Below are 15,059 nucleotides of genomic sequence, written 5' to 3'. Positions count from 1 at the left end.
GCCATCTTGCTGCATTTTGGCCAGTACTATTTTGGAAATTTCGGGATTTCAACTTTAGTGTTTCTTTTGAATATCACGCACTTCCTCCTTGAGGCATCCTTCCAATAAACAAAAGGAATAGATGAAGAGTACAATTTTCTGAAAGATGCCAACCCCATAAGTTGGAAGTGTTTAAGAAAATATTTTGAGGCTGGGCATGATGGCTCATGCCTGTAATCCCAGCGGTTTGTGATGCTGAGGTGGGAAGATCACTTGAGCTCAAGAGTTTGAGACCAGCCAGGGCAGCAAGGTGAGACCCTGTCTCTACAAAACATTTTTGAAAATGTAGCCAGGCATTGTGGCATGACCTTGTGATCCCAGCTACTCAAGAAGCTGAGGTGGGAGGATTGCTTGATCCCAGGAGTTTAAGGCTGCAGTGAGCCATGTTCATGCCACCACTCTCCAGCCTGGGCAACAGAGCAAGACACTGTCTCAAAAAAAAAAAAAAAGATAAAATAAAGAAATAAAAAGAAAAGAATATACTATAATTTCTTTTTTATCAACTCAATCTGGAAATAAACTTGAATGTGGAACTCATATTCATAATCAATTCATGAATATATACCTCATAGTATTTAAAGACTAACAACCAAAAAACTATGGGCGAAATTACTGTTCAAACTTTTCACATTCAACCAACTACGTATGTTTTCTTCTCACTTGATCTTGAACTAAAATTACCATGATTATAAAGTAATTTTAATAAGAATCTGTGGAAAAGAAAGCAAAATAATTTAAAAGTCATGAATAATTTCATATAGTGATTAAATATGCTTCCCTTGAAAGAACATTCTTCACTATGAGAGCTAATGGAATGCCTTTCATTTCACAGAATTTGTTAAAATATCCTATGTGTGAAGAGCAACCCTGTTGTAATGAAGAAAAATAATTAAGAGCTGAAATTTTATTTTGAAACACTGAAAAGGACAAAGAGAAAATGAGTAATAAGAGAAATGCATGCTTGTATTACATTGAGTATGATTAAAGTACCACATTCACATCATTCATAGTTCTACTAATTTTATTTGCAATTGAAGTAGCAAAATGGAAAACAAAACAAAATAAAACACAAACACATACACACCTCTGACTTTACAGCGTTCAATAAAAGGGAGGCAAGATTAACATTTATCTTTAATACAAGATTTGTGAAAGGGAAAATATTTATGCACTGAATTCTTGGAAGTGTTGAACTTGGCGTGTCTTATTTTTCTAGGTATCCCAAGCAAAACTATAAGGTTCACATAATTAAAACAAACTGCTAAAATTTATACATTTAAGTTGAGGGTAAAGGCAATGCTGTGCATTGTATTTCATTGAATAAATATTTTATGTTTTCAATTTGACAGATAAATTACTAACAATGTAAATTTGTGCAATGATTCCTTTTTTTACTCAGTTCAAATACATTATGACATCCAGATTTTTTCCACGAGTATCTTAACCAGTATACTAGCAAATCTCTTCTATCAGTTGATTAGCTAGCTATTAGGAGATCTCTAACAACAATTTATTATTTTCTATTCATTTAAGCTGAGGTTAAAGGCAATGCTGTGCATTGTATTTCATTGAAGAAATATTTTATATTTTCAATTTGATGGATAAACTACTAACAATGTAAATCCGTGCGATGATTCCTTTTTTTAAATTCAGTTCAAATACCTTATGACAACCAGATTTTTTCCACGGCTATGTTAACTGGTATACTAGCAATTCTCTCCTACCAAATGATTAGCTAGCTATTAGGAAATCTCTAATAAAAATGTATTTTTTTCTAAAGAAAAAGAAGCTTAACTTTCTTATTTGCTGACTTCAGTTCCCATCATTCTTTTTCACTCTCATTAAATCTACGGCCACACTGTATGCTGAGTAAATTATCAAAGACAATTTATTGGTTTGAAAATTCTAAGATAGAAATTACAAAGTATGATTTGGTAAGTTTTCAAGCAAAAGTTTTATTTTGTTTTTTCTTTCTTTTTTTTTTTTTTTGAGACAGAGTTTCGCTCTGTCATCTGGGCTGAAGTGCTCAGCTCACTGCCACCTCTGCCTCCTGGATCCAAGCAATTCTCATGCCTCAGCCTCCCTGGTAGCTGGGATTACAGACATGTGTCACCATGCCTGGCTAATTTTGCAGTTTTAGTAGAGATAGGGTTTCACCATATTTGCCAGGCTGGTCTCCAACTCCCGACCTCAAGTGATCTGCCTACCTCAGCCTCCTAAAGTGCTGGGATTTCAGGCATGAGCCACCACATCTGGCTCACTGTCTTTTTCTTTTTCTTTCTTTCTTTTTTTTTTTTTGAGTTCAGTAATGCATATTAAGAATTTCTTAATAATGAATTTCCCCTGTAAATGTAATTTTAAATGTTTAGCTATTACTTCTCAGTTTTCAGAATTTACATGAGAACTTCCTCAACAAGGAAAATTTGAAATTAAAAACAATATCATTTACATTAGCATTCCCAGAATAAAATATTTAGATATAAAACTAACAAAATACATAAAATACCTATATGAAAAAAACTCCAAAAAATCTGTTGAAAAAAATCAACTAAATGAATGGACTTCAGAATTAGTATAAAGCTGCAATAATCAGGACAGTGTGGTATTGGAGAAAGAACAAACAAATCAGTCAGTAGAACAGATTAGAGAGCCCAGAAAGAGACCCACATACACTCAACTGGTTTTTGACAAAGGAACAAAAGTAGTACAATGGAAAGGGGATGGTCCATTCAAAAAAACAGTGCTGAAAAAACCGGACATTCATATGCAAAGAATGTGAATCTAGAGACAGAAGTTACACCCTTCCCAAAACATTAACTCAAAATGAATCACAACATTTGGGGCAGCAAATTTGTTCATGCAGCCCTTTCACTACCCATAACTTCTGCTGCAGTCCAGACCCTCACAGTCCCTTAAAGGATCCCCACACCCAGTCACCACCCCAAAAACTGGAATGCTTGAAATACTGATTTTTAATGAGGCAAAAATTTTCATTTAAAAAATGAGCACTGGCAGGTGCCTGAAAGAACTTTAGATTATAAAGCACTTAAAATATATACCTATATGTATATATCTTGAAGCTTAAATGCACTAGTACCAAGAAACTTTAAGATACATTCAACAAGAACAAACTCAGGATAAGTTAAAAAAAAAAAAAAGTGCAGTGTTCACATAAACTTTACAAAGCACTTTTTACAAAATTTCTAATATTCTTAGAAGACATTTGAACATGAATGGCTTTATAGAGAAATTATCTTAAACACTAAAGAATTCCCTTTGATAGTAAAGCAAGTATTCCAATGTTTATACAAGTGTTATACTCTATTGATGTGATTTTATTTGTTTCTTTTAAAATATGATTACTTACATTAGTTCATGGCTAGCTTATTTGTTTTATGTTTACTAAGAAGATTTTCATTTTGGGGCCAGGTCCAGTGGCTCACACCTGTAATCTCAGCAATTTGGGAGACTGAGGCGGGGGGATCACTTGAGGTGAGGAGTTCGAAACCAGCCTGACCAACATGGCGAAACCGTGTCTCTACTAAAAATACAAAAACTAGCTGGGCGTGGTGGCAGGCGCCTGTAATTCCAGCTACCTGGGAGAATCACTTGAATCTGGGAGGCAGAGGTTGTAGTAAGCTGAGATTGTGCCACTGTATTCCATGTACTCCAGCCTGGGTGACAGAATGGGACTGTCTGGAAGAAAAAAAAAAAAAAGAAGTACCCTGTGAGTATCTGAATGACATGATTCTTAACATCTAGGCACACTTATTCATGAGCGCTAGACTTACGTAGGAAGCCATTATGCATTTTACTCCGTATAACTGTCACTGAGCAACTCCTAGTCTTATTGAAAGATTATTAGGTAAAGCTCATTCGTTTATTCACACGGTTACTTAGTAAACACCAGTATGACATTTACTTTGTGCCAAGTGCTGTCCTAAGCACTTTGCAATCTCAATTTATTTAAGAAGATTAAAGAAGTATAAGTATACACATTTAAAATATCAGCCCAATAACAATTAGGTGCATCTAACCTAGGAAAGACATTTATCAGTGGCTTTCAGTTCCTGGTAATCTGTAATAATTTCACGTAGCAATCTGTAAATTACTGGTTTAAATCTGCTGCACATCCAGATCGCTGCGTAGTTGGTCTTCCTCCCTGCCATCTATTATAATTACAGCTGACACAGCCAGGAGACACAACCTCCTTCGCATATGTTGTGCATCCAATTGCTGTGCTCAGTAGTAATCCAAACATATCATTAGCAACTCAACAGCACAGCTCAAAGCTCAACAAACAAAACAGCACCGTTGATTCCCCAATATAAGAAACTTTGATGTTGCAAGAATATTTGTTATGATTCTTCAAATTATAAGTTATTTTAGGGACATAATATTATTTCTACCAAATGGTAAGGCGAAAAGGGCAAAAGTTAGTTTTAGATTATCCACATTCATAGAATAAAAGAGTTAAACTACAGCCAATTATATTTTATGAGATCCTACGCATCTTTATTCTTATATTCTTGACTGTATGAAAGCAGTTTGGGAGTAATATACGAATCATTCCTTTAGATTATCTTCTCCTTAGTTTTTTAGGTATAGATTTTTTCCCTGAGGTTTATATGCACAGAAAACCATCATCAAACCTATGTATGTATCTTTCACTAGTTTAAAAATGAAGAGCTGTGGTTTGTGGATTCACTACCTTAAATTTTCATTAAAAAAAAAAAAAAAGAATGCTTTTTTTTTCATTGCCAAAAGACTCACGATGAATGTGATGGAGAATGATGCTAAGCATTTTATTATCAATTTGCATGTTTACTCGGCTTAAGTAAACTTACTTATCGTGAAAGTCTATTTTCCTAACAGATTGCCAGAATCCTGTTTTCTACTTGTCTTGAAAATTTACAGTTCCTATGAAAAGCTTTCAAGTAACATAGGAGAAATTAATGATCATTTCCTGTCTTTAACTGCTACTGGATTCCAAAACCAAGTTATTATTTATCACAATGCTAGCAATGACAAGCACTCAACAGATATTTTTAAATTAATGAATAGATAAAAGTATCAAAAAACTGTTTATACAGAGCAATAGCTATGACATAGTTGCTTTTTATGTTATTAATTATCGTCTCAAATTTGTGCAAATTATAACTTCAGAGCAATTATCTTCCTTGCCTAAGGTTGCAAGGGTGGGGCCTGAACTTGCATTCCAGATATTTGTGAATCCATAGCCTTTCTTCCAGCCATCACACTGTATTCACTACACGTCAGTCCATATCTTATTTTTCTCATGTGAAACTCCCAGTTAACTTTAACAGATTTGTAAAATAAAAGCCCTGGTAGACAAACGGGAAGACAAGTTCTATCTCAAGGCTTCCCTCATACAGGGAAGTAGACGACTGTGGAAGTACGTGCATTTAAAACATTCTAAGGGCCGGGCACAGTGGCTCACACCTGTAATCCCAGCACTTTGGGAGGCTGACGCGGGTGGATCATGAGGTCAGGAGTTTGAGACCAGCCTGGCCAACATGACGAAACCCTGTCTCTACTAAAAATACAAAAATAAGCTGGGCATGGTGGTGCGCGTCTGTAATAGCAGCTACTTGGGAGGCTGAGGCAGGAAAATCGCTTGAATCCCGGATGTGGAAGTTGCAATGAGCCAAGATCATGCCACTGCACTCCAGCCTGAGCAACAGAGTGAGACTCCGTCTCAAAAAAAAAAAAAAAATTCTAAGAATCACATGGGGAAAACGAAGACGACGCAAGTGAGACCATCGGCACTAAGGCTGGGAAAAGGGGAGTGAGTCTCCTTTGTCAGAAACTGGAACATAGTCACAACTTTCCGTGCATAGTGATGGCAGGACCAGGCTACTCTCAGCCTCAACCACCTTCTCCCGAGCCCCACCCTGAGAAAGACACACATTCATGAAGAATGTGTGGGGAGTGCCACAGGACCACGTTAAGAGCCCTGAACTTGGAGAGGTGAGGGTGAGAATGCAAACAAGACGAGGAGGTCGCTGAAGAGCAGACTCTGTGCAAGCCCTTTGCTCCTGGGTCATCACATTAATTTGTGGAGTCACTGGGTGAGAACCCCTCCTGGTGATCAGAATCCTACACCAGGACAGGGTCAGAGCTCACTGGGTAGAAAAGATACTCCACAAAGCAGTAGGCACAGAAGCAAAATCAGAACATCTAGGAGGTGTTTGCTGCAAAATCTAAAATGGACATGAAAGCTCCATGTTGGAAACCGATTTCTGGCCCATGGATGAGAGATAAAAAGGGTCATTATTCCAAGAGTGCCCATGTGCCCTTGAATAAATTTTGGATCACTGAATTGGTAATGTAACTTTACATCAGTCAATACCAGATTAAAATGTAAAAGCGAAGTTTCTTCTTAACAGCTTGTGCAGAGAGGAGATCAAAGAATAAGTTGACCACCGTAGATTTTGAAAATACTTGGCTTTTATTGAATTCTTTTGTTCAAAGCTGTGACAAAAGCTCCCAATGTCGGAATGATGAAAAGAGTCTACAGTATGAAGAAAAAAGAATATGAACCCTGCTATATTTTTACTTTATTTTATTTATTTCTTTTCAAAAATTTTTATTTTTTATTTTACTTTTCCATAAGGTATTGGGGTGCAGATGTTATTAGATTACATGAGTTAACTCTTTAGTGGTGGTTTGTGAGATTTTGGTGCACCCATCACTCGAGCAGTATACACTGCACCCTAAGTGTAGTCTTTGATCCCGCACCTCCTTCCCATTCTTTTCCCCAAGTCCCCAGAGTCAGTTGTATCATTTTTATGCCTTTGGGTCAAAAAAATAGATTTACTGTTGGGGAAATTTTTAAAAAACTTTAGAAAGTTTCTATATTGTATTTTCAGTAACATTCAAGAAAACATGTATTTGTGAATAAGAAAAATGTCAGTGGGCTGAGATAAAAGGACTTAGCTGAGTAAGATTCAGCAAAATTAAAAACAGAGCTTGGTAAGAAATCAAAATTACAAGTAATGGTATTGAAATCAGCGTAAGAAGGATTAACAAGCAAAGACACCAATTTAGCAAAGTATAAAAGTTCTGGTGATTACAAGCATGAGATGCGAGTCTAGAATAAAAAGCAAAGGACACTGATTAGAACACAGCCCATAAACAGGTGAAAGAACAGTCTAGAATCTGGGTCAGTTTTATTCCTAAAGAAAATTTTACAAAACATCATAGAAATAACAAAGAGAGTTTCCTGGTATAAAGAGAATCTCTGTCTGTAGCTCAAAACGGGTCACCGATACTAAGAAACACTTATTTTAAATAGTCAACAACAACCCCAGGTAGTTCAAATAGCTAAACACCTTCCAGCAAAGTAGCTTTAATTCCAGCAATAATCTACAGCTTGAAAAGCAATCAGGACCAGAAAGCATCAATCATGACTAATAATGACGAGGAAACCATTGGAAGTCCCCTAAATTGGTCATTCTATTTTGTTTTCATCTCTGATTACACACACTGGCAAACAGAATGTCAATGTTCCTTGGAGTTGCCATGACTAAGACGTTCAACACCTTAACTATATTTTACTCACCAGAAAAATAACTTTAGGTGGTCCAGGTTCTATCTATATAGTTCTACAGCTCCCGGTGGGGCAGAGGCGGGTTCTTGTCAAGAACTCTGAAGGACCTGAGATTTTACCATGCTCACAAGTTGATGAGTTAGCCTACCAGTTCCATGGTGCTGGCAGCTCCTGGGCAGGCATTCCGCACCATTGAGCAATCAGCGTCAGCTTCATGTTTGCAATGTCACAGCGTCGTGTGGTGCAGTGCAGTTGGGTGCTGCACGTGAAGTGGGTTTGCATCACTGCTGAAGAATAAGGCCAGAGATTGTGCATTAAGAAAAATGAAATTATTAATAAGAAGTTTTAGGAATTAATAAAATTTAATGCAAAGGCATTAATCTATGCAAAAAATGCAAATAAAACAATATAATAACAGACCCATTTATATTTCTTTCTACATTTAGAAAAGATGGAATATTTTGTGACTCTGCTGAGGTGAATCACTAACTTTTCAAAAAAATAAAAAGATAAAATTGGGATTTTATTTTACACAGCACACAAAAAAACTATAAGAAGTTGATTAAAGATACAGAGAGTTGCAAGCTTAGAAGCCCCCACACCTACGCGATGCAAGCAGAACTGTCCTGACATTTGTTCCAGATGCACAGATTATCTGTGTTACACAGTAGTAAGTAGACAAGCCAGCCCTCTGGCCTGGGTGTGAGTAAATGTCTTCTGTCTTTTAAAGTAAATCACTATACAAACATCCTTTGGAAGATATTCCAGACCAAAAGCTGCCCTTGCGTCTGCATGCCGTGTTGGCAGAAATGCAAGAAACCCGTGGAGAGGTGTCTCACAACATTTGGAACTGTTGTTGAAGAAACATGTAAGATCACTGCCTTCCGAGTACCCCTGCACATTACAAATATTCCTTCTTTCCAGATTATTGTTCTTCCCACTGTCTGCTCACTGCCCCGCGGGGAAGCCATCCTCCTGCAGAAGCATGTGAGCCTGCTCAATGACTGACTGACTACGCAGGACATCCAAGAGAATTTGTTCAGACTAATTATTAAATTTTAATTTGGAGTTCAGTAAAATTGGGTAAGAGTGCAAAAACAATAGTGTCTCTACCCTCCATAAAAAGCCAGTTTAAATTGGTGGTTATCAAAACAAAGACTCCATTCACAATAAATTCAGAACCACCTACGAAAATTCTCACAAAAGATGTACATGACTTTTATGTTGGAAACTATGTATTTTATGGGGGATTAGACATCAATTCTGAATATATTAGGAGACTTCTCCTGCATCTAGAAAAGAAAAAGAAAATATAATAAATGCTCCTCAAATTAATTCAAACATTGCAAGCAATTCTGTTTGAAAGCATAACTGATTATTTTTCAGGGACATAATAATAAGATTAATAGTTAATCTTCACAAGGAAGCATAAATGACCAAGAATATTTCGTACTAACTTGAAAATGAAGAACAAAGATAGAGACTGTACATTAAGAAAAATGAAATTATTAATAAAAAGTTTTAGGAATTAATAAAATTTAATGAAAGAAATATATGCAAAAAACTATAAAACAATGTAAGAACAGACCCATTTATATTTCTTTTTACATCTAGAAAAGATGGAATATTTTGTGACTCTGCTGAGATGAATCACTAACTCTCCAACAAAATTGAAAGATAAAATTGGGTTTTTATTTTACACAGTACACAAAAAAAACTGTAAGAAGGTGATTACAAATACATAGAAATAGTATAACAGATTTTTTTTGAAAATATAGAAACATTTAAAAGCTTTGATATAGATGGATTATTTTAAATAAGATACAATTTAAAGTTTAAGGAAAAATGGATACATTTAACTCTACTGATTTGCAACATCGGTAGGAAGGAACACCAAAAGTAAGTTGGGCTGGCCGCCGGGGCTCACACCTGTAACCCCAGCACTTCGGGAAGCCGAGGGCCGGGCGCGGGGGCTCACACCTGTAATCCTAGCACTTCGGGAGGCCGAAGTGGGTGGATTGCTTGAGGCCAGGAGTTTGAGACCAGTCTGGCCAACATGGCAAAACCCCATCTCTACTAAAAATACAAAACTTAACTGGGCATGGTGGCGGATACCTGTGGTCCCAGCTCCTCAGGAAGCTGAGGCAGGGGAATCACTTCAACCTGAGAGACAGAGGTTGCAATGAGCCGAGATCGCGCCATTGCACTCCAGCCTGGGTGACAGGGTGAGACCCAGTCTCAAAAAAAAAAAAAAAAAGCAATTCAGACAACAGTTACAGGATTTTATAAATTTCAATAGAACTGCATGAGAACATATCTTACCATTCAGCAAAATGATATGCAATGAATTATGTAAAAAGATAAGAATCTCCTTAGGAGTCAGAAAAGTGTAAATCAAAATGTCAATGACACATCATTTTAGACCCAACAAATGGGCAGAATATAAATTTTCCCTGAAAATACTAAATGCTGGCAATCATGTGAGGAGAGACTGTTTTTAGAAACTATTAATAGAATGTAACCTGTTACAACGTCTTTGGAAATCAACTTGGCAGTATTTAAAGATTTGAATATGTACACTGTCAATGCACAGATTTCTATTTTCAGGTATGAGTCCTAAGTGACACATTGACATGGAGTCCTGAACAGTGATGTTTATGGTGGCATTTGGTTTAGTCGCCAGAAAACCCTAATATTTCACCAGATTGACAAAATGGATAACTAAATTGTGATTCATTCACAACGTTTAGTATTTTGGAACAGTTTCAATAAATAAATTAGCACACATAATTTCAGTTTATAGAAATCACAAAATCATCATGTTGAATATAGCAAAGTACAAAATTCTACATACACCATGAGGCCATTAGTGTAGAAATAAAACACCAATGTTCACATACAAAACAAACCTGGAGTACAAGATTGTGGACATAAACATGAGAATGACATGTCCCAGCTGTCAGATCAAACACAGGTATGTAGATGCAATCAGCCTCTAGCTGTATTGTGATGTTTTATTAACCTTATATTAAGAAAGAAATCTGAGAAAAAAATATTGGAAACTGTCTAATCTGTGTGATGAAAATATGGTAATTCACTACATAATATTCTACACTTTATAATTAAAATTGTGAAAATAACATGCTTTCACAGATTGAAAAACCATGAAAACATATATTAAGCTTTTACAATTCCATAGAACATATATAATAATTTGCTTCATGTAATGACTCAGATAGAAAACAGGAAAGCAATTTGTCTCATTTCTTGAAGAAGCGATGACTGATATAATGGATTAAATGGTATCTGCCCAGGCCTGGCACAGTGGCTCATGCCTGTAATCCCTGCACTTTGGGAGGCCAAGGCAGGCAGACCACGAAGTCAGGAGTTCGAGACCAGCCTGGCTAACACGGTGAAACCCTGTCTCTACTAAAAATACAAAAATCAGCCGGGCATGGTGGCAGACTCCTGTAATCCCAGCTACTCAAGAGGCTGAGACAGGAGAATCACTTGAACCTGGGAGGTGGAGGTTGCAGTGAGCCAAGATCGTGCCATTGAACTCCAGCTTGGGCAATAGGAGCAAAACTCCGCATCAAAAAAAAAAGGTATCTGCCCAAAATTCATGTCCAGCTGGAAGCATGGAAGGTAACCTTATTTGGAAACTGAGTATTTCCAGACGTAATTATGTTAAGGACCCTTGAGAAGAGATAACTTGGATTTAGGATGGACAGTTAAATCCAATGACTGATGTCCTATAAGCAAAGAAAAGGGAGACGTGAGTCACACTGAAGGTGGTGTGAGGATGGAGGCAGAGGTCATGGGGGATGCCTCTAACAGCCAGGGAACAGCCAGAATTTCCCCCAGAGGCTGGGACAGACGCTTGAGCAGGTGCTGCTTTGGGGCTTCCAGAAGGAACCAATCCTGCTGACAACTTGATTTCAGACTTCTGGCCTCCCTGAAATGCGAAAGAATAAATTTCTGTTGTTTTAAAATACCCAGTTTGTGGTAATTTGTTACAGCAGCCCCAGCAAACTAATATAAGTGAGTATGCATTGAATTATGGGGGAAAGAATATACATGAAATCCAAGTATATTTTCTGTTTGCTTGGCATAATAAATCGTCCGTCACAACCACTGCTACTTTTAGAAATGCTGTCAATATATTTCTTTACTTCTTAAAATGGAAAGTCTGAATTTTAAGGATTTCCTTGAGTATACATATAATTCTAATATTATTCTAGATATCGAAGATGCATGCATCAGATGTGATGAGGTGAAGATTCTAGCTCCATCCCACCCCTCTGAATTTTAGTTTCCAAATTCATAAAATAATGCTGTTGATAGAGTTACCCTAGAGAGTTGTGGTCTAAAGTCATACAGCTGGTACTAGAAAAATTTAACCAAAATATTTACAATCCGCATGTCCATGTTGTCTTAGGCACGGCCGTCCAACGATGTTTCATTATGTTGCTCAGATGTCTCCCCAGGATGTTTAATAACAAAACACTGTGCTTATCCCTGGTTTCTCCACCTTTTCAAAATACTTCTCAGTCGGTCATTTAAAGATAGTTTCGAACTTCTGTAAATAGATCTTACTCTTTAAAAAAATTACTAGCACGACTACTACTAATATTGTAACAAAGCCAAACACTTACAGAGTGTTCACTTGTGCTGTTTTGCAAATGTAATCTCAGTTAACTCCCACAACAACCCTACGAGGCAATAGAGATAATAATGGTATCGACTGTAAGCATTTTTGAAGATTAAGTGGTAGTGAGTATATAATATTCAGAGGAATGCCTAGTATACATCAAATATAATATCCAGTAAATCTCAGCCCAGACTCATGATGCACTGAGATTGCCCAATGGTGGGTTTAAGTGACTGAAGTGAGTAGCTCATTTGTAATTTAAACTTACTAGTTACCACACTAAGTTTTAAGGATCAGATTTCAAGTTCTAACGTAAGAATGGAGATTCGTGTGCACTTGCAAAGACAAGAGAAAGGCGACAGTACTCACAGGGATGTCCACTCCTGCCGCCTGTGCTTTGCAGATTAATATACCGTGCGGGAAATGGAACCTGCTGAGGTACTGCCTCGGGTGCCAATAGCCACAAATGCTTTCTGCCCCACTGGTCTGAAGAACATTGGGTGATATGGTTTGGCTGTGTCCCCACCCAAATCTCATCTTGAATTGTACTCCCATAATTCCCACGTCTTGTGAGAGGGTCCTGGTGGGAGATAACTGAATCATGGGGCCAGTTTACCCCCATACTGTCCTCATGGTAGTGAATAACTCTCATGAGATCTGTTGGTTTCATAAGGGGAAACCTGTTTGCTTGGCTCTCACTCTCTCTCTTTGCCTGCTGCCATCTATGTAAGATGTGACTTGCTCCTCCTTGCCTTCTGCCACGATTGTGAGGTTCCCCAGGCATATGGAACTCTATATCCAAATAAACCTCTTTCTTTTGTAAATTGCCCAGTCTCGGGTATGTCTTTATCAGCGACTTGAAAATAGGCTAATATATTGGGTATAACTTTTTTTTTTTTAGAGTTTCTATTTTTTTAATTAATTTTAATTTCAATTCTGAGGTACACGTGCGGGAGGTGCAGGTTTGTTACATAGGTAAAGGTGTGCCATGGTGGTTTGCTGCACCTATCGACCTATCATCTAGGTATTACGTCCAGCATGCATTAGCTATTTTTCCTGATGCTTTCCCTTCCCCCATCTCATCCCCAGACAGGCCCCAGTGGGTGTTGTTACCCTCCCTGTGTCCATATGTTCTCATTGCTCAGCTCCTACTTATAAGTGAGAACATGCAGTGTTTGATTTAAGCTCTCTATTGCTTAATTCTGAGCATGTGTTATGGTTTTGCATGGGTCATGATTGTATTTTCCATTTCTTGGGTCAAAATATCAGAGGCTTTTCCAAATGCAGAAACTGACAGAAAACTCTAGGACAGCCTGCTGTGGTTAGGAAGAAGAAGCTCCAAGAATTCACAGTGACAGAGAGTATTTTGCATAACAGATAGAAAAGGTTTTCACAGAAATAAATTGCTTAAAACTTTCTAAACAACTTACAGAATGCATGATGGGGACTGAATAAAAAGGACCATGAAACTAAAACCAGACAGGTTTGCACAGCTCAAATCCAACGAGCAGGGGCACCATGATCTTGCACTCCCAGTGGGGCCAGGACAGAGAACAGTCATTTCATCATATTGCTTAAGAGATGAGGCCAGTTACATAAAAAAGAAAACCTGAAGATAGCTACTGTTATCCAACGTAATAGGTTTTGGTGAACTCCTACTGTTATTATAATTTTTTGGTATACAAACCAGTAAAATGAACTACATACAGTCCTAATTACAAAATATCTATTCAATCTTTCTCCGCAATTTCTTTTCCCTTCATGAAGTCCAACCAAACTTTATTCTAGCTATTGTCTTTATGTGCATACAAACCAGAAAATTCTACTAAATTTGACTTCTGCTACAGTGAAAATTCTGGTAGAGTCTGTGAAACTAGATTTAATGAAACTTATTATAATCCTTATAATTAAATCCTTTTCATTTTGTATACAAATATTTTTGTAGAATTTTAGCTTTCAAAATCTTAGCTTTATCATGGCATGCTGCAAACTAGATGATACTGAACAGAGAGCAAGTTTTATTTACATTTACACAAAACACACACAGTGCCCCCCACAGGGCCATTGGCTAGCACTTCTGTACAATTTCTAAGACTTTGATAGGAGAGTATCTGAAAAGTTGACCTAAAAGATGGGGAAGAGGATAAGTAACTATTAGCTAATAAATAGGGTACATGTCAGTTTGTGGAGTTCGAAGTAAAGGAAAATATCTGTGCTGGCTGCTCTGGTCCCCACATATAGCCTTAGACCCACAAGAGCTGTGAATCCTTAGAAATTACCCCCTACTGGAGAGAGCATAGTGGGAGACCTGGAACAGAATCTAGGTTGACTTAATTATGTTGAAAAATACAGGCAGGTGTTTCTTTCTCTGTTAAAGACACCATTTTTGCTTATTCATATATTTAATCCTTTATGGCCTAAGGGAAACAATGTTAAGCCCTAGGCTAACAGGAAATAATTTATTTCTATGATTTTATTAAAGTGTTGGAAAATAAACATTCTGAGAACTAGGGGAAAAGAAAAAAAATTGAGCTATTTAGATCTGAGTGGAAAACAGGAGTTAGCTTATAATTACTTCAAAATACATAGTCTGTTATATAACATACACTTACCAATTGTTCATTGTCTCACAATGAACTGAAGGACAGAAAAGAACAATGAGATTTAGGTTAAGACTAGGAACAAACATCTTAAAGCGTGATTAAAAACAAAAAACAAAGTTTCCCAAAGGAACACACAAATTACTTTTCAAGGAGTATATTAGTCCGGTCTCACACTGCTATAAAGTAATACCCG

The 15,059-nt window shown here is 37.1% G+C and overlaps 1 long non-coding RNA gene across 1 annotated transcript in view; it reads right to left on the bottom strand.

Moving 5' to 3' along the window:
• Nucleotides 1–7,760: 7,760 nt before the first annotated feature.
• The window catches only part of LOC117063610, an 86,322-nt gene continuing 79,023 nt past the window's right edge, over nucleotides 7,761–15,059 (bottom strand). The window contains exons 3-4 of the long non-coding RNA XR_004429011.1: nucleotides 8,825–8,904; nucleotides 7,761–7,899 (exon numbers count right to left, since the gene is read on the bottom strand). This is a non-coding gene — a long non-coding RNA (uncharacterized LOC117063610). The remainder of the gene's footprint in view (nucleotides 7,900–8,824; nucleotides 8,905–15,059) is intronic.

Source organism: Trachypithecus francoisi, unplaced genomic scaffold, assembly GCF_009764315.1.
Source record: "Trachypithecus francoisi isolate TF-2019V2 unplaced genomic scaffold, Tfra_2.0 Contig01558, whole genome shotgun sequence".
NCBI classification, from domain to species: domain Eukaryota; kingdom Metazoa; phylum Chordata; class Mammalia; order Primates; family Cercopithecidae; genus Trachypithecus; species Trachypithecus francoisi.
This window is presented reverse-complemented; position numbering and strand designations above follow the sequence as displayed.